Below are 23,969 nucleotides of genomic sequence, written 5' to 3' on the forward strand. Positions count from 1 at the left end.
AATCAAGTATGCCATAACATTTTCCTCTAAGAGGAACTGAGGAACATCTTATAAACCCTCTCTATTGGCATCTATTCATGAGCCATTTAATCAATAACCACTTATTAAAGATCTAAGTGACGGTTTGGAATTTTTTTTTTAATTGAGACTGTGTATGAAATTACAAAGAGCAGAATACTAAAATTTAAGGAGTAATGCTTCTATCCGGGTTGCTGGGGTCTTCAGGTGTGACGTTTACTGTCTTTGAACTTGATTCTCATCTCACTCAAAAAAAGGGAGGGAGGGGGTAATAGCCAGGTAACTGTAATACGAGCTACTCAGGAGGGTGAGGCAGGAGGATCAAAATTTGAGGTCAGCCTGGGCAACTTAGTGAGACCCCTGTGTCAAAATTAAAAATGAAAATGGCAGCCAGGTGTGGTGGTGTACACCTGCAATCCCAGCGGCTCAGGAAACTGAGGCGGGAGGATCCCAAGTTCAAAGCCAGCCTCAGCAACTTATTGAGGCCCTAAGCAACTTAGTGAGACCACTGTCTCAAAATAAAAATAAAAAAGGGCTGGGGATGAGGCTCCATGGTAGAGCACCCCTGGTTTCAATCCCCAGTACTGCAAAAATAATTTAAAAGGGCATAGATGGTGTTCTCTAAAGCATTGTCCCCATCCTATAATACTAGAAAACACACTCTGCCACCAAGGGCCCGAGGAAATGCTGAGGCACGTTTTTAGAGGCCGTGGTGGTGTTGTCAGGCCACTTTTATTTCCGGCTCCCCATTCCCTGTTCCAGGAAGGACAGGTTTACACAAAGCACCGGGCCCTGCCTGCCAGTCGGTTGTGGCTCCCCTTGATAAACAAGCAGTGAAGTCCTGGAAAGACTTCTAGCGGGGGTTTTGAGCCCCAGGGCCATTCCTTAACTCACCCAGCAAGTTCTCCAGTTTTAGGAGGTGGCTTCAAAACCCAGAGCTGAAGATGCGACTGGTAGGGGAGAGGCAAGAGCTTCCGCCAGTGAGGCCTGCCGTTGCTCAAGACTCCAGTGCCACGGCGGACGGAAGATGTCCCAGGAGGAAAGCAGAGACTCGAGGAAAGGGAGATAATTCAATACAACAAAACATATTGTGCTTTTATCTTGAGTCCAAAGGAAGTGGAGAGCTCACTGAGGTTTGTTAAGCTGCTCTGGCTGAGAAGACGAGCGTGCTTGTGGCTCTTCTGAGCTGCAAAGTCATTTATCTCCCAGAAGAGAAAACCAGTAAGTTTGTTCCCATGTTGAATTGGGGAATATTTGTGGCCCAAGGTGAAGAAGAACACAAGAAGAGGATTAGGTTCTTATGTGAGGTGGATTTATGGATCTGTACAAATTCTTCCTTCACCCCCTTCATTTAGATGCCTAACTTCCTTTTTCAATGCAGTTATCAGCCTTTCTAGAAAGAAAAAATCTCAACTTTCTGCTGAATGTGTATTTTGCCAATTCAGGATCTAAACGACCCTGTTGTTTAGTTGCTCTCCATTTGGTGACGGGTTAGCAGTCAAAGCAGCTGGTGAGCACGTGGGTAGGGGCGTAGGGAAGCTATCCATCTCCACGGGCACTGAAGGTCATTTTAGTGCCACCGAGAAACGAAAGCAGGCACTCTTTCATTTCTTTCTCAAGCTGAGGTAGCGGTATCCACAGTGGTGGGGACACCTGCTGCGGATAGTCCCGCAAGAGGATCTGAGTGGGGTTAGGGTGGTTGTCCACCACAGCCTCCCTTGAAGCTCTGTCATTTATCACTTTTCTGTGTTGAAAACCACATAGTTCACATTTCCTTACTTCTTCCAGCTCTTTCCTGGAGCGTGAATCTCAGTGGGTCCCCAAGGCTTGCCGCCCAAGCCTTGACATCTTTTCCCACACCTTTCATGGATCTAATGGATGGAGGTGAGAAAGCCGATGTCTAAGAATGGGTGGCAGCTTCCTGGAGCTTGGACTTCTCAGACATGACCACTCACCAGCTCTCTTCTATCACCACGAGCACTGAGCAGGATAATCCTCTCCTATTGCCAGGCAGGGTGGAGCTGATTGATTAGAAAGCCCCCTTTGAGAGCCATCTGGCTGCCATATAAGATTACTGCCAATGAAGTGACACAGTCATCTGGTCACAAACACCAGGAGGCAGGAGACTTGGAGTCCAGCACTTGGCCTGTCCAACCTAAGAAGGCAATCTGGGCTGCATTTTTTTAGAATAGCAAATTTACAGAGCTGCAAGGGACCTTAGGATAAAATGAAGAGATTTTAACATATAGACTCATTCATTAAAATGACGCATGGAAAACACTAAATTTGGCAGAGGAAAATCTATTACCCCAAAGTTAGGCTTTTTAAAAGTTCTTTTTGGGGTGGCTCAGGAGTGGAATGCTTGCCTTATATGTGCAAGGACCTGGGTTTGATCCCCAGCACAGAAAAATCAATTAATTAATCAAAAAATTAAAAGGCCATTTTTAAAATATGTTGGGGGAAGGAACTCGTAATACCTCCTTAGATTATCTGTACAGGAGAAAAATACTGTTTGTGAATCAAAACCAAGTCAGTCTTGATTGTTACACTGATTTTTCTTTAATTATAATTTAGATTAGAATAATCAAAGAACTTGATAAAAAATTTACAACTGCTGAATATATTAGGTGTAAAAGGAAAACTAGTCACAATTCTTAATACAATGAGTGGCTAAACTCACTTAGTAAGGGGTGTGATCTTGGGCAAATCACCAGATCCCTCTCTCAGCCTCAGTTTCCTCATCTGTAATATGGAAAAAACTGGACTTTACTAGGTGAGATCTTGGCTCACATGGAAATATGTATATATTCTTCCACTTACATTCCACAAAAACATTTCCCAAATTATGATAAATCTTCCTCCCAAATTGTTAGGTCTGCTTTCTACCCTTAACTTCTCCAAATTTGTTGATTCCTCCTATTTTTTGCTGTCTCTTCCACCTGCTGGGTCCAGCCTGTCTCCAGTTGGTGGTATCCTGGATACTCACAATTCCTGGGGCCTGGAAAGTAGACACTGGTTCATCTAAACAAGAGTAGCTGTTAACTTCCAGGAGCTAGGGGACCCTCCACCAGGTGTCTGCAAATAAAAAAGTACTGATGTTAGAAGTGGAAGGAGGAAGTCTTATCCTCCACAATCGGTGGAAAGACAAACCTTGCAGTCCATTAGATTTAGATTTGAATCCCAGTTCTGCTATTTACTGTGTGACTAGTAATCTTTATTAAAACTAAATAATACCCACTTTGCCAGGATTACTGCATTAGAATTAAACAGAATAATTAATAAAATAATTAATAAGCTTAAATATTGTAGAGTCCCCATAATTGATAGCTATTACAGATTTTCAGCTCTAATCAACAGAAAGCAGAAGTTCCTACCCAGATCTCTAGGCAAGACAGAGATGTTCAAAGTAGGATTGGACTTTCCCAAAAATTTCAGCTAAAATGTCACCCAAAGTCATTTCAGTTATTAATAAATTAAGTCATCAAATTGTTTCCAGGGATGAATACAGCAATAGACAGATGTAATAACCAACCTCATTAAAAAAAAAAAAAAATCTAAGCTTTTTAAATCCGAAGAATTTAAATGAAAGTGTTTTATCTGGTGAATATTTAATTTTTACATTCCAATTAGAATAGCCTAACGTGATAACAATTTCACCCACAAGTTGACCAACTATACTAGGTGTAAAAGGAAACCAGCTGTAATTTTTAATGTAGTGAATGGCGTAAAGAAATGTGCAAACCAATCCAAATGTTTATAAACCAAGGATTCCTCTGGGACTCAATGCCCTGACTTTATGTTTTTTTAAAAACATAGAGAGTCAAGCTGTGTTCATACTTGAATTATGTACTTTGCATAAGCCATGTAATTTAACTTTAACCCACAGGAGCGAAAATAAAATTAGCTCGGCATGCAGAACAAGTAGACGGAGAGCAAGTAAGAACGTTAATCAAAGTGAAAGACTCGCCCTGGCTGCTAGCTAGCTCTGTCCTCCAGCTTGCTCTTGCCAGATTATTTTGGATACCTCGTGCCTGACTTGTCAAAGTGGCAGAAGCAGGCTCAACTGTTCACTGGGGAAAAGGGATTTGTCTTTTAACGACTGTGCGTATGCCCCAGGAGGTTAATGAGGTGCACGCAATTTTCAAAAATCATAAGTGAATGCATAGCTTTGCCACTTGTAATCATGACAAAGCTGAAGTAATTTAGCTGTGAGCTTTTTTTTTTTTTTTTTTTTTTTAGTACAAAACAGGATTTACTAGACGAGAATGTCTGCCTAAGCAAGCTCATCCCTGTGAATATGTTCAGCCATAGCTCAAGTTTGTTTAACCCAAGCAGGTTTGGTAAACATACCATGTATGCTCCTTGAGTGTTTTGGAACATCACCTGGCTTTTCAGCTCGTTTTGATGGAGGGTCGATAGGGAACCCCATGGGAGGTTTGGAAATGGCTTGCCCTGGCATCTACAAGTGCCAGTAGGGGACCAGACCACCCTCCCCTATAAAAGCACAGAACACCATTCTCCCATCTCCAGGGAGCCTGATATGGATTACTGTCCTTGTCACTGTCATTTATTATCCCAGACAGAGGAAGCAGCGACTTAGACCAATGTGGTCAGATTCCTTAATTGTGAATATTTGGCCTACATAATAATAATTCGTGAATGTTTAACATGAATGTCTAGCTTTCGAATGTCCTTAATGGGGACTCTCTCAACTGACACTGAGTGACAAATACCTAGGTGTTTGCCAACCTCCTCCAACCCCACTGGAAGGACCCTGCTTTATAGATGGCTGTCTATTAAATGGGTGGCTTGTAACTCAGTGTGATAGTCTGTCTTAATTCTCGACCCCCATGGTAAAGGAGGAATTGGCCTAAGGACACTCCATTCTAATTTTCTGTCGCTGTCAATGTTAGCCAGAGCTCACAGCGCTCTGAGGTGGGGGTGGGGAAGATGGCTCCCCCATTGGTGTTAGATCAGGAGCTACTGTTTTCGTTAGAGCCACATTTATTTCTGGAGTAGTTGTGAGAGAGATGTGTTCCAAGGAGAAGAGGACTTGCTGGAGCCCAGGTATGACCCACCACCAGAATCACCCAACGCAGAGACTAAAGCGTAGGGGCTAGCGGTGGGCAGGGTACTTTCCACACATTCAGCTAAAAATCACTTCTGTTCTGGGGAAGGAGATAGGAAGTGAGCTAGAAACAAAAGATCCTGTTGTGAAACCTAGTACCTACGTTGAGATGTTCAAATGCATTCTCTCCTTTAAGAAATTCTGGGGAACTTGAATGTTTGGTTCACCTGGTTATTTTCAGCCATTTCTTATAGAAGAGAGAGGCGCTGGAAGACGAGCAACATCAGAAAATACTAATTCATTTTTGCATGTGTTCAAATTAATTAACATTAGCATATGCAGTGATGCAATAGGCAATTAATGACTTTGGGGGAGATAAGAAGATGAAAAATGTAAATATTCCATATTCAAAATCCATTTCATAGCATTTTACAAAAATGTTGGCTTATATCCAGGTTCTAAGGGTGGGGGTGGTATGGCTCCTTTGTAGCTAAAGAAACAGTGGAAAGAACATGTTCTGTTTCCTTAAAATAAATGACCTCTTGTTTCATATAGCATGGTAAATGAAATGCTTTTCTATTTTGTTTTTGTTGTTGTTTTTACCTGCCGTCACAATCTGGAGAAAATTTTTCTAGCAAGCTACGCTCTTTTCCTCTTTGGGGACATGGTGACACTGGTTTTGTAGCAAAATAGTATTTGCTTATTAGGCATTTCTTTAAAATCCTGAATAAGCAGCTCTTTCAATAGTTTTTGTTCCACATGTTAAACATTTCATTGCAATTTGAGCTTCAATTTTGTGTGCATGTGTGTGTGTGCGTGTGTGTGTGTGTGTGTGTGTGTGTGTGTGTGTTGATAGGAAGGAATGAAAGAGGATGTGCATAAGAATTCTTGCAGGTTTTTTTATTTAAAAAATTAATTCTTCACAATTATATATGGGTGTCTCTGCAGAAAGTGATGCCAATTTATTACATACAGCCAAACCAGGTCCCATCAATCTTGAGCAGTGGGGGTAGGGAGGTGTATTGAAGAAGACATGAAATTTGGTGTTTGAGTAGATGAGATTTAATTTTCGGGAAACATTTCACTCATAAAACGGATAGCAACCCAGCGTCGGCCCTGACCTGATGTCAATGTCATCGTACAAGCGTAGCTAAAATAAGCTTCAAAGTAAAACAAAGAACATTGCCTCTCAGCACAACACGATTTCTTCTCCTACAGTATGTACCGTCTGAAGCCTTTCGGTATTCCTATAAATGCCTTGTTACTTTTAAATTTAGCTTTCAAAGGGGGAGGGAGGAGAAAATCATTTTGCATTTTCTATGATCTGAACACGTACAGTATGCAGCTGTAAGTCTTAGTAATATTTAGGTCAGTATCCTAAAGATAGCTTTTATTGTTCATGATGGTCAGCTATACATCCCAAGGAACTCAGCATCAATTTATTTTTCTGTCCTGATTTTTTTTTCTGCTGCTCATTTTAAGAAAATTCATTCCCATCGCAATACAATTCAGTCTGAAGCGGTATCTGCCGTTCTGTACTGCAGATACATTCAGCAGGATACATTTACGCTGCTTGTGGTTAAAGGTTATAGAACGGATACAGACAGCTGATCATGCATTCTTCTGCAAGCCTGCCGGCACCATTTAGGATTTTGAAAAATAGTCTAGAAATGCTCTACCCTTTATCAGAATCATTCTTTGCTTTGCAATAGCTTAACAGTTTGGGTTTTTGTTGTTAGCAATTCTATGAAATTAACAGTCTATAAAATGCAGCCCGGACCAGATACATACTGTATTGAAAGCTTTCTTCAAGAAGAGGATATGACTGTATTCGTTCCAGCTTATTTTCTTCCTTAGCAAAAGGATTGGTTCTCAGAAGCAGAAGGGTTCATGCACTGTGCAGCAGCTCTGCTGAAGTGTATGAAATGCCTTCTACTGTCTGGTTGCAGAATTTGGAGTTTGCTAAACAGTGTTTAGTGATTGGGCTCATCTTGCATCAGCAGTTGATGACATTTTTCTTTGTTCCCTCCTACCCAGTTGAACCAAGACTCTGAGGCTGATATGCAATGTCACTTACAACATTAATCAGATACTGCATTTAAGGTGAGCTGTCCCTTGCCTCCTCCTTTCCCAGTGCTCGTGTGCTGCATGCAGTGCGTATCTTGCTTCTGCGAGCCTAAGATGGCAGGCAGGATTAGCCGGGCTTGTGCTGTGTGCATGCTGTGTATAGAATTCATTACACGTTGCCTAGTATTTCAGATGTGAGTATGTAAATGCTCTGTATGCCATATCATCTGGTAGCGAAGACTTGTTTTTTGCCTCATTACAGCCTTAGGTATTTCGACATCACCTTTCATTTCCGATTCATTTGGATGTTTTCATCACATTCAAAATACGATTTTCCCTTCTTTTTGAAACAAAGCCAAAGAAACCCCACAAAACCCTAAAACCGAAAACAACAACAAAACTCTGCTACCAGATGGTGTCTCCCCTTTCTTCTTGCATTTGCTGTCTTTTAAATAATGTATGTTGTATTGTTAATTAATGTGAGTATCAAATTAAACACTTGAAACTTACATGTTTATTGTGCAGGTAGGAGGCAAGGTGGAATCTATTTTTAACTCTTATGCACTCCGTCCTGTGCAAGCAACTTGGGTTCTCAAATTTGTATTTTCGGTGCTGGTATCAGTGGTTTGATTTTCAGCAAATGTGACAGTGGCCTTTGCAGTGGTCAGCTCCGAGCTTTGAACTCTCAGAGGAGCAAGGGGAAAAAAATTCAACACATCACCTCCTTGGTGGCAGCCTCAGAGAAACCTGGGATGAGAAACTTCTCTTTTCGGTCCTGTTTTCCTGTTGATAAATTCGGTTCTCGTGATCACAGCACATTCAAGCTGTTCTGCGTATGATTTTTTGGTGTGTGTGGCAGTTGCATTTAAAACTTGTGAGCAAGAAGACGGAGAAATCAGTTGGTCTCCATCGCCTTCCATAAAAATGGCTGAGTGTCTTGTCATACTAGGACTGCATTAAGTGACACACACAGGTAGGTTGAAATTTGCATGTTTTCTAGATTTTTTTTTTTTGAGCCATGCAGCAAGAGCATTAAAACATGACTTTAAATATGCACTAAAATATGACTTTTAAAATAAAAAATAAGATAGCTATAGTCTTTCGGGGGGAGGGTATGAAACTGGGTAGCCTCTCTATTCAGATACTATATAAATGTAAAGCTTTGATAAACTTAAAATGATTCTGCTACAAGAGTGAGATGATTCTTTTTAAAAAAAAAATCAGTTATATCATAGGTGTGGCGCCTCTAGACAACAAAAGAATTTTCTGAAAAGTCTGATGCTTCAGCTTCATTTTTGCTTGAAACTAAAAATAAATGGGTTTCTAGAGATGATTTCAAAGAGCGCAAATAAGCTTAATAAGAAACATTAAAAATATTAAAATTTTAAGAAGCGGTCTTTAAACGTGTTCTATGAAAGATGAAAATAAAAACTTATATACTTCCAAAACCAAATTTGGATAATATATAAGGTCACAGACACTATTTAGATATGTACATACCATTTAGGGGGATGAGGGGTTGCAATCTTTAATAGGGGAAATATTAAATATAGATGGCCCTCTTAGAAGAAATAGAGCTTCACTAAGTGAAATGGAACCTCTGCAATGGTTCAATACAGACCATGCAGTTGTGGTTCTGTAAGAACCAAATTTTGGCATTTAAAAAAATAATTTCATGAGCTCTTTCCTTTCAGCTGAACTTCCCAAATATATTTTAGTTTCAAATTAACACTGGGCCGGAACCTGTTTCCTTGGTAACCAAATCGTATTTAAAAATGCAATAACAGATATGCAAAAGAATATGTTTAAAAAGGAAACAAATGTTTAATGAAAATTGTATAGTTGTTTCCTCTCATAGAGAACCTGAGCTGATTTTAGACGTTTTAAAAATGCGGTCTTCGAGCCTTACATATTAAACCATATTTCTAAATATATAGAGAAGGCTTGCACAGTGACAGCTTTCTTCTTCCTCCTTTGTGCTCAATACTTTCAAAATTAAGGTTTCCTTTGTACTGTGCTCCAGAATGCAGGTCAAGGTTTGTGCACAGAGGTGTAGTTTCATTATCACGAGTTCAACAGCGTCTCAGAAACAAAAGATATTTCAGAAATTCTGAGAATCAGAAAATGCTTATGCTCCTGTTTACCCCATCCCTCCACTGGTGACCCCGGAGCTCTGAATAGAGAAGGACCCCAAGCCAAACCTACCCCCGCAATGGCAAGTGCATGTTGAGTTTCTATGGAGCGTCTTTGGAGGTGTGTTGGGAGGAAGGTGCTGCCAGGCTGAACCTTGCTCCCACGTCAAGAACGTTGAGACTCAGAGGCATCTGTGTAAATAGGTGCTTTCTTCTTGCAGTTTGCCTAATGTTCTAAAGCGTTATCTGTACAATCGAACCTCTTGTGGGCTACAGAGGGGTGGTAGTTGTTGTTGTGTTGTTTGGAGGCCAACTAAAGTATTTTGCTTGTAATCTGTCTCTGGCTCAATTACATTAGAACATGATTCATCTCAGACTGATTTTGTGCTCTGGGCTTCCCATGAAATATCCTTCCTGCAACATCTTTTTTTTTTTTTTTTAAGCTGTTTGGGAGCCATTTTCCTTCTTGCCTGTGACTTAAAATGACTAAGTACATTTTGAATATAGTATCCATCAGATCAGGACCTGAAAGAAAATGTCAGAAACCTGATTCAGTATTGCCATTTATTTTAGTACCGGTAGCATTAACAGTTGCAGCAGGATCCGGCTAATTGTCATTTGTTCTTGAGCAAATAGTGAACCGGGCATTTGTAATTAAAACACTATTTCTATTCAGGAAGATTACAACTACAAAGTCTTCTATTTTGATAGGCCAATACAAATTAATCATTTTGAACCCATTTGAATCTTAATTACAAGATTAGATGGATGCGATGTAATTGTTTTTACCATAAAATGAATGCCTGAGAGATTCAACATTTATAGATGACGATCCTTTTGTTTTTAACTCAGAGACGGTGGTTGCGTCATCTTGTAGATTTTCATACCTAATGATTTTTTTTTTTGTTTAATGGCATCATTCATTTAGGTTGCTCTTGGTCTTGTCCAAAATTTTAAATACAATTCAAAGAGTCAGAAAGCCAAATAAGCCTGTTGGGAAGTATATTATACCACTGTCATTCTAATAAATAGACCAGTGAATGGAAGGATAATTATTATTTATTACTTTGTTGTGTTTCACCTAATACTCTGCCTTCATATTTCACAGCAATATTTACAAGGCACAAAGCTTTTCTAAACTTACTCATTTACAATGATCATTGGATTTCCTAGATTAGCAGAAAATGTTTCCTGCTGATTGAAGATAGCACTTACCCCTTTAAACCTCACTGTGTGGAAGACTATGCTAACCCCATTCACACTTCTTGGCTAAGGTGTTTATACTGGGCAGGCCAGAGCAGGTGGGACAGGAAGAATGCAGACAACGGCTTTGTTCTCACCAGAATGAAATGGGCAAATGTGTGGTTTTCTGCCTGGATGCTTTATAGTGTAAAATTCCCAACTCTTCCCCCCACCCCATTTGGAGAATAGGAAATGTTTTTCCAAGCTTTCATTCAGTGCGAGTACAGGATTTCAGCTCTTGCTACTACAGTGAGGTTGGTCTATTTCAACCACTTTTACAGATCCCCCGTATATGGGCTGAGAGTCAGACCGTGACTTAGAGTCTTTACTGCTTGATACGTGAGAAAGGTCTAGGAAAAGATCCAGCAGCTTTCTATTTGGTACTAATTCATGCTAAACCTTTGGGTTTCTGGTAGCGTGCGGCTCATTCCAACTGCTCCCTTCCAAGGGAAGTGCCATTCTAAACAGCTTTCTTGGTAATTAAATAATTAACACGTTTACTAAGCACCTACTATATACCAGACATATTCCAGAAGCTGGAGATAGTAATGAGCAAGACAGGCCAGAGCCTGCTTCTCATGGGCCTGCCTCTACGATGGCAGGACAGGAGGTGGGAAAAGTAGGCGAAAATAAATATGCCAATGAATAATCAAAGAAGACAAGTGTAAAAACGAAAAATAAAATAAGAAATTAAAAAATGAGGGCAATGTGCTGGGGAGAATGGCCCCTGGAAAATGGTGGACAAGGAAAGCCTCCCTGGGGCGGGAACACTTGAATGGAGAGCTGCCTGGCATGAGGACCCCGCTGGGTGGAGGTCTAATGGGGCCTCACCAGGCAGAGGAGGACCGAAGCTCAAGCTGCAAACTTCCCTGTTCTTGTGTGAACCTACGGCTCTCTCAGAGCCAATCTGAGCTCTTAGGTAAGCTCTCCCTCAGTGGGACAGTGGCCCAGGCACTGGTTTTGACAAACTCCCAGAGCTAGGTGCCAGTGGGGTCATTGCTTCTGACCCAGGCACTACCCTGAATCTGCCTACGAAGCTGCCGTGAAACTCAAGGCAGTGCAGGCCTGGGCAGTGAGGAACCCTGGCACCGATCCTATGCCAAACCAGGAAAGGCCTCTAGAGCAAGGACATTTCTGGGAAGCGTCTTGCTTTGTTTTTCATAAGAACCCCAGAATTTAAACTCACCACAAAGCCCGAAGATAGCCACTGAATTTTCTTAAAAGGCAAAATGGCGGAAGGGTCTGTTCTGTCTTGCCAATAGGCTGTCTCTATCCTAGACTGCCTCCCAGCCGTGAGATTGTTTTGAGGTTCCACTAAAACTCTCCAGCTCGGCAGACATCTTTGCCTGTTGGTGTTTTGTTTTGTTTGGTTTTAAGGGCTTACTGCTTAGAGTGAGTTTTCTTATTAGATACAGCAAACAGTACTTAGAAAATTCTTAAGAACCAATACTCTTTCATGCCTTTTAAGAGGGTCAGCTGACAAAGGTCAGAGAATAAGGGATGAGTTTGTTCCACAAGTTACAAACTATAAGTTTCTTCAGAGACTTCTGGATATTCTAGAAGCACTTCTAGAATTGATTCATAATATAGCAGACTTTTCTTACATGGTGGAGATGACCTGCCTGACTCCTTGTACTTCACTTGGTTTTGAGACTCATCCCACTAAATGCAGATAAGCATCTTCTAGTCCTTTGTAGTAGAATATTGCTGCCTATCTACGGGGAGAGGACTTCAACCATTCTGTTCATTTCTTGGGGCATTTGTTGAGCATCTACTATGTGACAGCACGACTATAAGCTGAGTAGAATGGAATATTGACGTGGTGCCTATGGAACTCTGTCCAGGTTCCCACACAAGGCTGGGGCACGATATGGACAGTTATAATTATGTGTCCTCCCTGTTGCAGAAAGAAACGAGTAGCATACAGTTTTCTTGGTAGTCTTTGTTACTATTCCCTGAAGTCCAGCCTTCGAGTTGGGGGCAGATCAGCTGATGACAAGGACAGTTCTTCACTTGGACCTTGTGTCTTGTTCTCACCACTTTCTCAAGATGTCTTGGCTCCTAATAAGCCACCGTATGTCTAGCTGCCCTTCTCCAAGCTGGTCTGCCTGCCTTGCCAGGTGACCTCAATAATGGCTGCCACTTTTGCATTCATGAGCAGATGTTAAGTTGAGAAGCCCCTGAATGCAGAAATTTGAATTTGTGATGCAGGCAAGATGCTTTTGCTTTTTAACTTCCCTGGCTGACAAGCAGGGTGGGGGTGGGGTTCTCCCAGCTCACTGTCCGGCAGAAGGGAGTAGGCTTTCTGGGGAGCAGGTAATTCAGGAACCACTTGTCCAATCCCTTGTCTTTGTTAGGTGATCCCATGGCCCACACATCTCCTTGAACGGAAAATTACTCTTTTGATCTTGCAACTGACTTTGCATCTTTACCTTGAACGGCTTCCTTGCTTCTGCAGCTATTTCTGCTCAGAGTTCGAGACCAGCTCTTGGAGGGAGTTTGTTTTCTGGTCCCGTTTTGTTTTAAAAACACGACTAGAAATATTCATTCTGGTTCGTGAAAGGCGGTGGACGCTTTCATTGCTTTATATAATAAAATCACCTTCTTCTTTACCCCGTGGCCATGGCTGCCAAATAGATATTTTGAAATTTCTTTTCCTTTTGCATACTAAAGTCTCCTACCCGGGCTGAGGCCTTGCTCTAATTAAGGCCTCACAGCGCTGCCCGTCTTCCCCAGTGCTGAGCATGACGCACGGCGCCTGCCCCCAGGGCCTTACAAGCCAGTGAGACGAGAAAACAAAAGCCACCAGCTGAGAATGTGGTTAAATCCCAGAAGGGCAGTGCCCTTGTAATTTCCCCCCCTTTTTTCTCGTTTCTTGAGCTAAGGAAGGAAAAAGGAGGACGTTTAGTAGGGAAGATCCTCTAAAGCGCACAGGGTTCTGGGGAGAACGGGGTGTTCATCTGGGCAGCAAAATGGGGCACGGGTGCAGGCTGGAGAGGGCAGCCAGGGGGCAGGCGGGGCGCAGGAGCTAAGGAAGAAGGAACAAAGGGACAGTCGGGAGGCAGCAAAAGGAACGGCTGCCTTCCTGCACCCTGAAGCTGGCGAGGGCGAAACTGGAAGACAAGGCTTGGGAGAGCCCTGAAGGCAGGCCTCTGAGGACTGGGCGCTGTGGTCTTCTCTCTGCTTCCTCCTAGTGTTGACCTTGCTGCTTAACCGTCCCACGTGGCCTGCGTGCAGAACCTGCAGATTGATGCCCTTAAAGGCTATTTATCCCGGAGTCTAACTGGGTTTTCAGCTCTGTCCCGAGGTTCCTATTCCACAGGCTGAGAGCGCCATGCCCCCCACCCATCCCCCTGCTGCTCTGCTAGATCTAAATCGAACTTGAATTGAGCAGACCTTTCACGCCCCGCTTTCGGCCTTCTACAAAGCGCAGACTGAAGATCTACCCAAAATACCTGCTGTAAGCTGCAGGCTTGAGGAATTCTTTTCCTCAACGTCGTGGTGCCCACAGCAGGCACGCTGGTGTGTTCTGGGAGCCCCAAAGCTGCCGTCTTCCTTCCTTGCTCGCTCAGCAGCAGTCCATGCGCGCCCTGGTTGGAGTGTCCCTGGAGCTGTCCCCAGCACATATGCTGATTGCTTGGACTCTGGTCTTCAGGGTGGCCAGGCCTGGTGGCACAGTAGCACTTGGTGTTGCCTTTGTCCCTGTACACCTTGCCCAACTCTTTGGGGAATTCAAACCACAGACTTCAGTCAGACCCCTTTTGTTCTCTCACTGAGGGGACAGTAGCCAGAGAAGCACCATCCTGAGGTCCTCTGGAGAGTTAGGGCCGCTCTCCAAGTTGCACGCTCTTTCGCTAGACCAAGCTGCTCTTAGGTCACCCAGTCCTTAACCAGGGGCTGGCAGACTTGCTCTGTAAAGGGTCAGGGAGTGAATATTGTAGGCCTTGTGTTATCAAAAGACACAATTTCAACAAACTGAGTTTAAAGATCGAATTGACTTTTCCTAGCGATTCGTGAACCAGGCAGCACCCCATCTATAAAAAAGAGAGAGGCGCCTGTTACGCCTGGCAGAAAAGTCGGGGTTTATAAGTAGCTTGAGCAGGAACAAGGAAACAGCATAAAACAAAAAGCGGATTGGTTCACCCTGGGTTACTTCAGGTTATTTTCCTTATAAGGATTAAAGCAGAGGGGACTTCCTTATCATGCCGCTAAAACTGGCCTGTTTGGGGATTTGTCTTCTGATTTCTCAGAAGGTCAGATAAACAACTTACTTCCAATTTATGTTGTGAAACTTTAGCATGAGTGACTCCATTATAGTTGAATCTGTTGGGGTCCAGAGCAGGAGCTCATTCTAAATCAATGGCCTCCCACAAATTTTATTTAACGGTGTTCTGAGGCAAAACTGAGGGTATTGTACGTGTGTTTATATAACAAAGGACAGAGCAAATGCCCACAAAGTTCGTATCAATGAGAGTCAAAATATAATAATATGTAATATTAAATAAAATAATAGGACTGTGGCTATGTCTCTATAATAATTCACTTATGGAAATTTGAATTATATATAAAGTGAATTTTATGTAATATAATAGTCTTCCTTTGAGGTTTTTTTTTTTTTTTTTTTTTTTTCCCTAATTATTTAACAATGTAAAAACCATTCTTAGCTTGTGGACCATAGAAAAACAAGTGGCAGGCTGGATTTGACCTGAGGGCTGGAGTTTGCAGACCCATTTTTAAAATCAAAATCTGCTGCTCTGGGAAGCCATTGGCCAGATCCAGTCCACATATGTGTTTGGTTTGACTTGTAAAAATATATTTAACTTAATTAGTTGCTAGGGTTTTTGTTTTCTATTTTTTTAGTTTTATTATCTTTTTGTCTTTGTTATTTAAAAAATTTTCCATATTTACCTGTTTTCCTTATTATAAAAATAACATACGCCTACTGTGAATAAACTGGAACGTTCACATTTTGGCAATCTGTGCATGGTGACTTTTTTATTAGTTGAGACAATATTTTGTAGACAAATTCCTATTCTCTTAATATTATAGTGTAAGCATTTCATGTTATTTTAAAGTCTTTTGTGAATATAACCTCTCAAAACTTTACTATGAAAATCTTAAACATACATAGAAGCAGAACTAGTTTAATAAACACCCCGCTTCTTTCATGTAAATTCCTTCCTGTTTTTGTTTTTGTTTAGTGCTGGAGATTGAACCCAGGTTCACTTTACCACTGAGCTACACCTCCAGCCCCACCTTTTATATTTTATTTATTTATTTATTTAGAGATGGGTCTTGCTAAGTTGCTTAGGGTCTTGTTTAGTTGTTGAGGCTAGCCTCGAACTTGAAATCCTTCAGCCTCCCAAGTCACTAGGATTATAGGTGTACAACACTGCGCCCAGCCTCCCATATTATTTTGAAGCAAATCCCAGACCCCACATCATTCTGTCTCTAAACATTTAAGTATGATTCGCTAAAAGATACAGGTTCAAAGAGAAAACCTCTTTTCTCAGGAAAGAAATAGTAAAATACTTAGGGATAAAAGTGAATGATGTCTGTGACTTTCAAATGGGAAGAAAAAGATCTAGGTTGAAGATATGCAGGAGGTTTTTGCGCTATTGTAATTCTTCAAGTTTAAAATATGTCTAAATTAAAAATTTTAAAGTGGGGACTACATAAAAATACATTTAAAAATATGGATTGCTCAAAAATAAAAAGAACACTATCACATCACACCAATAAGAACAATAATTCCTTAATAACATCACCTGTCACAGTCAGCATTTAAACTTGTCTAATTAGGTCATTAAAAAGAAAAAAAGGCCAGGCATGGTGGCACACACCTGTAATCCCAGCAGCTTGAGAGGCTGAGGCAGGAAGATCACAGGTTCAAAGCCAGCCTTAGCAATTTAGCGAGCCCCGAAGCAATTTAGAGAGACCCTGTCTCAAAATAAACAATAAAACTGGCTGGGGATGTGGCTTTGTGGTTAAGTGCCCCTGGCTTCAACCTCTGGTACAAAAACAAAAACAAAAACCAATTTGTTAGTTCAAGGCACATTCTAAATAAGGTCCATACAGTGCAATTGATGTTCTCTTAAATTCCATTTTTTAAAAGTTTTTATAGTTGTAAATGGACAGTATGCCTTTATTTTATTTATTTATTTTTACGTGGTGTTGAGGATGTAACCCAGAGCCTCACACATGCTAGGCAAGCGCTCTGCCACTGAGCTACAGCCCCAGCCCTCTTAAATTCCATTTGATCTTCTGGTTTCCCTCTTTTTCTTTTATTCTTACCATTGCTCTAAAAATTATTGAAGAAACACTCCGACCTTAGAGTTTCCCCCAACCAGAAATTAGACAATTGCACCCTAGTGCTTTTGATATGTTTCAGCCGCAGAGATTTCCTATAAACTGGTGGGTACATCTGGAGGCTTGATCAGATTGAGGCACCCCCTTTTTTTTTTTTTTTTTTTTGTAGTAGCTGACATTTCATAGAACTTACATAAAAAATCCTAATTTTTTTTTTTTTTTTTTTTTGCTTCATTTGGAATATTTTGTGGATCTGGCATTCCCACTTGCAAAGATTAGTCTGAGACGGGATAGTGAGCACCCCCACTCCCCAGCTCCTACTGCTAGTTAGGTGGGATGGGAATTCTGTAGGCCCCAGTTCACACCACTTAGGTTATCTCCCAGGCTCCCACAGGCAGCACCAGAAGTTGACACCCCAGTTCTAAACAATGCCTCTTCTGAGGCTGTGGTGGAGGTCAACCCAACCTCACACACAAGAGGTCTTTCAGGAATGTGGTGGAGATGAGAGAAAATGATATGGAAGAGACTGCCTTAAAATGCTTAAAGGGAAAGGGATAAGCAGCCACAGCAGGGGCGGTCTCCAGATAGAGCCCGGGAGGCTGCGGGGAAGTAAACCAGCAATTAACAGAGCTGTAAGCACAGGAGGAAGAAGGAGTTATGAGTTCCTAATCTAGGTGGAAAACCAAGAAAGCAAGTGGGCTTAACAGAGACAACACTCTGGTCTTTTTATGTGTATAACTAGGATCCTAAAACCCCACAGAAAGAGAAGGCGGCCATCAATGTAAAATTGTCCAGTAGCAGCAGTCAGAAAGCAAAAACAAGCAGTAACAGCAAAATACAAATTGTATGGGAATTAAATGATGTGAGGTAGAAAACAAGGGCAGCTTCCTAGAAAAGACCTCTGGGAAAGGTTAGGGAGCCCCACTGTAGTAGAGATGATGAAGATCAGGTAGAGATTTAAGAGAGGAGGCACTTGAAAGTGCTTTTGGAATTTTTGTTTGTTTGTTTCTTTGTAAATGTACTGAAATGAAAATTATATAGAAAATATGCCATGTTTAGTTATCTTGAAAATAACAGATCCTTACAGAAAAGATATAATTATGACAAGGTAGGATGTTCCTGGAAATTTCCAGATTATTCCGCATACCCAGAAGAATAATTAAGAGAAACTCTGCGACTGGTTATGAGGAAGGATGGAAAATTTTGAAGGCCTGGCAGATTATGTAAGTTTCAGGCTGCGGTGTTTAACACTGTTGCCATTATATTTCAGTTTTTAATAACAATTTGGGGAAACCTACTCACTTCTGGAGAAACATTTGGCTCCAATTGGAAAGAAATGCCACTGTTTGTGAATTTCCAAGTGTATGTAAGGAGTTATTCACTTGCTAAGCCTCTTAGGAAAGCCAGAGCCGATTTCACCAGTAACAAGCTGTTGACAGCATCTGATCAAGGTACCACCTGGAACAGTTAGCAAAGCAAGAAAGTGGACTGTGGAGTCAGACCTGTGTTTAAATCCTCTATGTCACTCACCATGTGACCCTAGCAGATTACCCATGGAAAATTTCTGGAGTATAAAGGTTGTTTCACACACAGTAGCTGATTCTCACTGCTCGGATGGTAGGAATTTAGAACTCTGAATACTTGGATTGGGGGATGTAGCTCAGTGATAAAGCCTGTGCTTAGCATGTGCAGGGTCCTGGGTTCAATCCCCAGTACCAAATAAATAAATTAATAACTGAATATTAACTTTCAATACTAATAGCAGTCACAATAGTTTGCAATTAGCACTTGCTACGTGACAGGTACTTTGCAAATGCTTCACAAGTATTATCTCATTTAGTTCTCAGCTCTACCGATATGCACAAATATTAAAATTAGCCCCATTTTACAGAAAGGAAGCTGAAGCCCAGGGAGGTTAAGTAACTTGCCTCAAATGGTCTGGTAAGCAACAAGATAGGGACTGATACCCAGGCAGGCAAATCTGAAGCCCTTATTCTTCCACCTCCCACCTTCCAGTTGCAGAGAAGTCGACTGAGCGATACCGCATCCTGGTACTTCCCAAGCCCACTTCTTAATCTGTGAGCCTCAGTTCTCTTGCAGGTCTTTGAATAGTTTGTTTCCAAAAACCTTAATGGAAACATGTAAACATGCAATTAGACTATGAGTTTTTTAGGTTGGAATCCACTATTACCAACAGGTTAGCTCAGGTTTTGTGGAAGCTCTGATTGGCAGTTATATGTACAAAAACATTGCAGTATTTTTTTTTTTTAAGTGGGAGGATGAATCATTACTTAATAAATGCTGTTTAGTGGAGTAGGATCTTTCTGAACATGTGACCTATGGGGAGAGAATAAAGAGTGCTTGGTGTTAAAGAGGTCGGGAACTGCTGGGGTACGTGTGTATGCATGTTGCCCAACCTGTCAGCCTTCAAAACTCTGCCTTTATTTTTAAATGACATGATTCTTTAATTTGACATGGAGTCAATATATTTTTCCTGTACCATTTAAAGTGCTTTACGGGCTTTGCAGTTAATATCAGAATCTACTTAAATCATCAAAATGATCACATTATTAAAACTTGGCTGGGAATGGGGATGCAGAACTTCAAGCTCGTATATTCCAGGTTAAAAAGCAGCTGCAGGCCATGCCAAGAGCAGACTCTCCTTCATGCTTCCAAGTTGTTGCCTGGGAGTGAATCTTAATAAGACTCAGTACTATCAGAACACAAGGAACACGAAGGATTGCTTAAAAAACAAAAAAACACCTGCACGTCTGCACGTGGGCCTGTTAGTTCCACGAGGCAGTTTGCCGCAGGCCCTCGCTAAAAGGGTGTCTCCGTGAGCAGCCCCTGGGTCTCGGGGGGGATTCCAGCAGGCAGCCAGTGCCCTTTATTTAAGGAAGAGGGTCACTTCTTTGGAGTGAAATCGTTTTTATAACGTTGGGAAAATCAATCTAGGCCTCCCCTGACAGGCTTGGGAAAACACAGGTGACACCCTATTCCTGAGATTTTGACGCAATTAAAGCTGCACAGGACTTTTTCTGAATCTCGCGCCTGTCCAGTGTGCAGGGTCTGGATCCCGTGCCCAGGACCCTCCTGTGGACCCGGGCCTCGCTCCGACAGTGACGAGGCTCTGTGGCCAGAGCCCTAACGGGGTTGTCCTGGCGAGTTCCAAATCGTGTCCTCCGCGAGGAGGCCGAGGCCGCTGCCCCTCGGTGGCGCCTGGGGCCTCGCGGGCCTCCACGCCGCCCTGGGTCGGGCCTGGAGCCTTGCGGGCCGGGACAGGGTCCCGCCGGCCTCCCGAGGCCTGGTCCCCGCGGGGCTGAGGGTCGAGCCGACCTCTCCCGGGCGGCTGCGTCCTCTGCCCCGCGCCGGGGGCGGGCCGGCGGGCCGGGCCGGCGGAGCCCAGCCGCCGGCGTCCATTTTCTGGGCGGTGCTGTGCGGCGCCGCGGCCGGACTCGCGGGTCCGGAAGCGCCATGGACCCCCGGGGGAAGCGCGCTGGCGGCCGAGGAGCCGAGCCCCGTAAGTGCCCTCGGCAGGGAGTTGTGCCGGGCCGGGTGGGCGAGGCGCGGCCTGCGGGCGCGGGGCCCCGGGCGCGGCCGGCCGGACAGCTCCTCTCCCGGAGAGAGCCTGCAGCACGGCCGGGGAGCCTCCCGCAGGGCTGCGAGCTCGGCGGACGCCGGGAAGCCGCGCCGCCGCGGGGAGCGAGCGAGCGAGCGCCCGCAGGTGCAGGGTCCCGCGCCCCGAGCCCGCAGGGTGGCCTTCAGCCCGAGTCGGGGCAGCTGCGCCGCATCTCGTGGCCCAGCTGCGCGGCGTGCCAGAGGGCAGCGGGAGGGAGAACTGCGCACCGGGGACACGGTGGGCGCAGGTCCAGCGGGCGCCGGAGCTGCGCGGACTGTCGCGCCCACCCTGCCCGGGATCGGGAACCGGACCCCAGTCCTGGCCCTCCCGGAACGTGATTTCCTGTGCAGCGCGGAGACCCTGCAATTGAACGGGACGTGCAAAGGCAGGGCCCTGCCCCAGGGGTTTGCAATCTCAGCCTCCTATTCCTGCAGCAGTTAGGTGGGCTCTGTCGCCACCCCTCCACCGCCCGCTGTTAGACACTTCCTTGCAGAGTATCCAATAAATCACCTGAGGTTTTAGTCTGTCCGCGATTCCACTTTAAAACTTCTGCTTTGCTGTAGGTAAGTGCTTAATTCCATTCCGGACTTCGGCCCTGAATGAACGCGCCTTCTAGGGATCCATTATAGATGATATGTGTTGTGGTGCCTTATATATATTTTAAAGGTTAAAGACTTTTCTTCCAATTGTGAAGCTGAACTACTCGGTCAGGTTCTCATGGCTCAAAAGAATTGGGAGTAGGGGGTGGGGTGACGGTTGTCGTGGTTTCAGAGAAACTTCTGGTGAGGTGCCGTAAGTAAGCGCAGCGCTTTTCCGAAATTGAGAACCCATTAGAAGATTGTGGAATCCGTTTCGTGGGTTGCTACTGGGGGGGGGGGGGGGAGTGTGTGTCGGGGGGTGTTTACAATATGTAGTGCAGTAGAAAAGAATAGAATAGAAAACTGCGGGCGTTGCAGAGTAAGGGTAATCATTGTTTTCTGAAACTTTTGGTTTTAAGTTTATAAAATGAAACTTAAAAAAAAAAAAAAAAATAGCAGGTCACTGTCAGAACAGCCTTTGAAACCCTGACTTACCCAGGCTTTGCAGCCATTTGAATCTGGGGTTGAATCCCAGCTCTCAAACCAGCTGTGTGACTTTGAACTGGTTCCATGAACTCTCTGGAGCCTCCACATTTATGTCAGTAACATGGGCGTATGCTCTGTATAGCTGAGAAGTGTTCTGAATATTACTGGAGTCCTCATGTGTCAATCATTTGTGCAGTCCTTGACTTACAGTAGGTGTTCATCCTATGCCAATTGCAATTCCTATTGTTGCGGAAGCATCAAATCCTCATGGGACACTGCACTTTTTTCTTTTTTAGATCTTGATGTGGAGGAGATGGAGGACTCAGTACCAAGGATTTCCAAGTGATTTCTTCCAAAGCACGGAAAGCTAACTCTGTTAAGACTGGTTCGTTCTAACTGAGGTAACTAAGTTTGTGTCTCTCAGTCTGTGTGAAATAGGAAATGGTTCTTCCAGAGCGACTGGGGGACTCCTCAGGGTTGTATGATTCATGATAGCTGTCCCCCACGTTTGGGGATTACAAAGTGTCCATGACTCTCAAACAGCATGTTGTTAAGGAGACATGACTTGGGAGGCCTCTATAATGAAGGGGAATGAAGGAACAAGGCCCTAAGACAACTGGTTTCTCATTCCAGTTCTGTCATGGGAGCTTTTTATAAGTCTCTTCATAGATAGTGGCTTCTCCGACCCAGAGGAACCCAGAGACATCACGGAGGCCTCTGGAGTTTAAGTGACTTTTTTTTTTTTAATTTATTTTTGTTTTTTTAGTTGTCAATGAACCTTTAATTTATTTATATACATGTGGTGCTGAGACTCAAACCCAGTGCCTCACACATGCCAGGCAAGTGCTCTACCACTGAGCCACAACCCCAGCCCCGTTTAAGTGACTCTTGAGGGTTACCCAGTGGGTTGGGATCAAAGCAGGGCTGGAACGTGGATCCCTTATGCTCAGTCTTGCAACCCGCTTCCTGGCCTGCTGTGGGGTGAGCACTGTGCCAGGCATTCATAAGCATGAAGAACCCACCTCAAGACTCTTGGGGTTCTCAAAGCCAGGAACTGGCAGCCAGTGCACCAAGCTCTGTGTTGGAGGCGTGTACAAAGCCCCAGATGGTGACAGTAACAATTTCCATTTGTCAAGCACTTGTGTATGTTTGTGTGCCAGGCAGTGTACTGAGGACATTCAGAGTGGTATTTTTATTCCCCGCTCACAATACCCCTGGGAGGTAAAGAAGAACAGGTGTTAAGGGCTGAACTGTGAAAATGTAGACAGGTCTTGTAGAGCTTTGCATCTCCTGCTTCATTTATGGAGTTTATTCTGTATGCAAAGCGCTATGTGACGGACAGAAAGTTCTATGTGACGGACAGAAAGTTCAAAGCTAAGTGCCTGCCCTCCAGGAGCTTGCAACGGAAACTCCACCCTAACTCCACAGAGGCAGTCACATGGCCACTGCTTGCCACCCGCTGGCTCTCTCTTACCTACCTCTCAGCAGTCATGAGCTGCATCTGTCACTGCAGTAGACCAGAGTAATGGACACATCCAAGTTCTTGCCTCTCAATTCAGTTTTTCGCTTTTTTTCCATGTTAACATATAAATTTATGCTTTCTGTTTGTAAACCATAGTAAGTCCTCTGAATTCGTTTATTTTTCATTCAACAAATTGTTTCTTGAGCTCCGACAAAGCCCTTGAGTTTGCAAACTGATTGTTATGTTTTTACGATTGATATGTCCAGTTTCTTGGCAAGGAATTATTCATATCTTAGCGATTTTATTCTCTTGATGTGCTGGAATATCAGCTGCAAGGCTGTGGGAGATTAACTCATGTAGGATTCCAAGGAGATGTATAGGAGAGCTATTTTTAAAGTCTCAAAATCTTTAGAAAGGAATTTCTCACTTTCCTTTTATAAAAATTTCCATTTTTCCATAACTGTTGCCTGCTCATGGGGGGCCTTTTTATTTCTATCATTCATTCACAAGCAGAGGAAAAGATATTTTGGCAAGGGGGCTTTCTTTGGTTCAATAATGCTCTCCTCTTTTAGCCTCAAAAGCCAGAGGACTGGAGGCACTCAAAAGTAAAGCAATTGAAGAAATACTTTTGTTTGCTTTATAAGAAAGAAAGTTGGGAATCTGTCTGAGAATTGCATTCAGCAGTAGAAATCAGATTGCAAGGCTTGAATGCTACTTGTAATAACTTGAGTCCCAAATAAAAACAAATGAGATGTTGAATGTGAAATGCTTTGTAAACTTTAGGAGTTCTGTAAATGTTATATAGCAAATATTTGGGTACCTCCTCTAAGAATGACGCTGTGGTAAAGGGGATCAATAACTCAGCAGTGAAACAACCTGGGATCTTTCCTGTCAGACCCTTATGCAGCTTAAAAAAATAAAATATACAGAAATACCATGTGGTAAATGAAAAAGGAAGATATGCTGGTAACTTGAGGAGGCATTTGAA

General features: G+C 43.2%; 1 protein-coding gene across 23 annotated transcripts in view; it reads left to right on the plus strand.

Annotated features, from left to right (window-relative positions):
- The first annotated feature begins 611 nt into the window (after positions 1-611).
- The window catches only part of ZBTB38 (zinc finger and BTB domain containing 38), an 86,062-nt gene continuing 62,704 nt past the window's right edge, over positions 612-23,969 (plus strand). For 5 of the 23 annotated variants that reach the window (XR_013757222.1, XR_013757223.1, XR_013757224.1 and 2 more), the window contains exons 1-4: positions 5,561-7,189; positions 7,679-8,126; positions 9,177-20,356; positions 21,816-21,920. The gene's annotated coding sequence lies outside the window, so the exon portion shown is untranslated. Of the gene's footprint in view, positions 1,903-5,560; positions 7,190-7,678; positions 8,127-9,176; positions 20,357-20,451; positions 21,019-21,815; positions 21,921-23,969 lie in introns of those variants that run through there. The other 18 variants (XM_079100367.1, XM_079100364.1, XM_079100365.1 and 15 more) reach the window with 10 other exon arrangements.

This window comes from Sciurus vulgaris, assembly GCF_902686455.1.
Source record: "Sciurus vulgaris genome assembly, chromosome: 10".
Taxonomy (NCBI): Eukaryota; Metazoa; Chordata; class Mammalia; order Rodentia; family Sciuridae; genus Sciurus; species Sciurus vulgaris.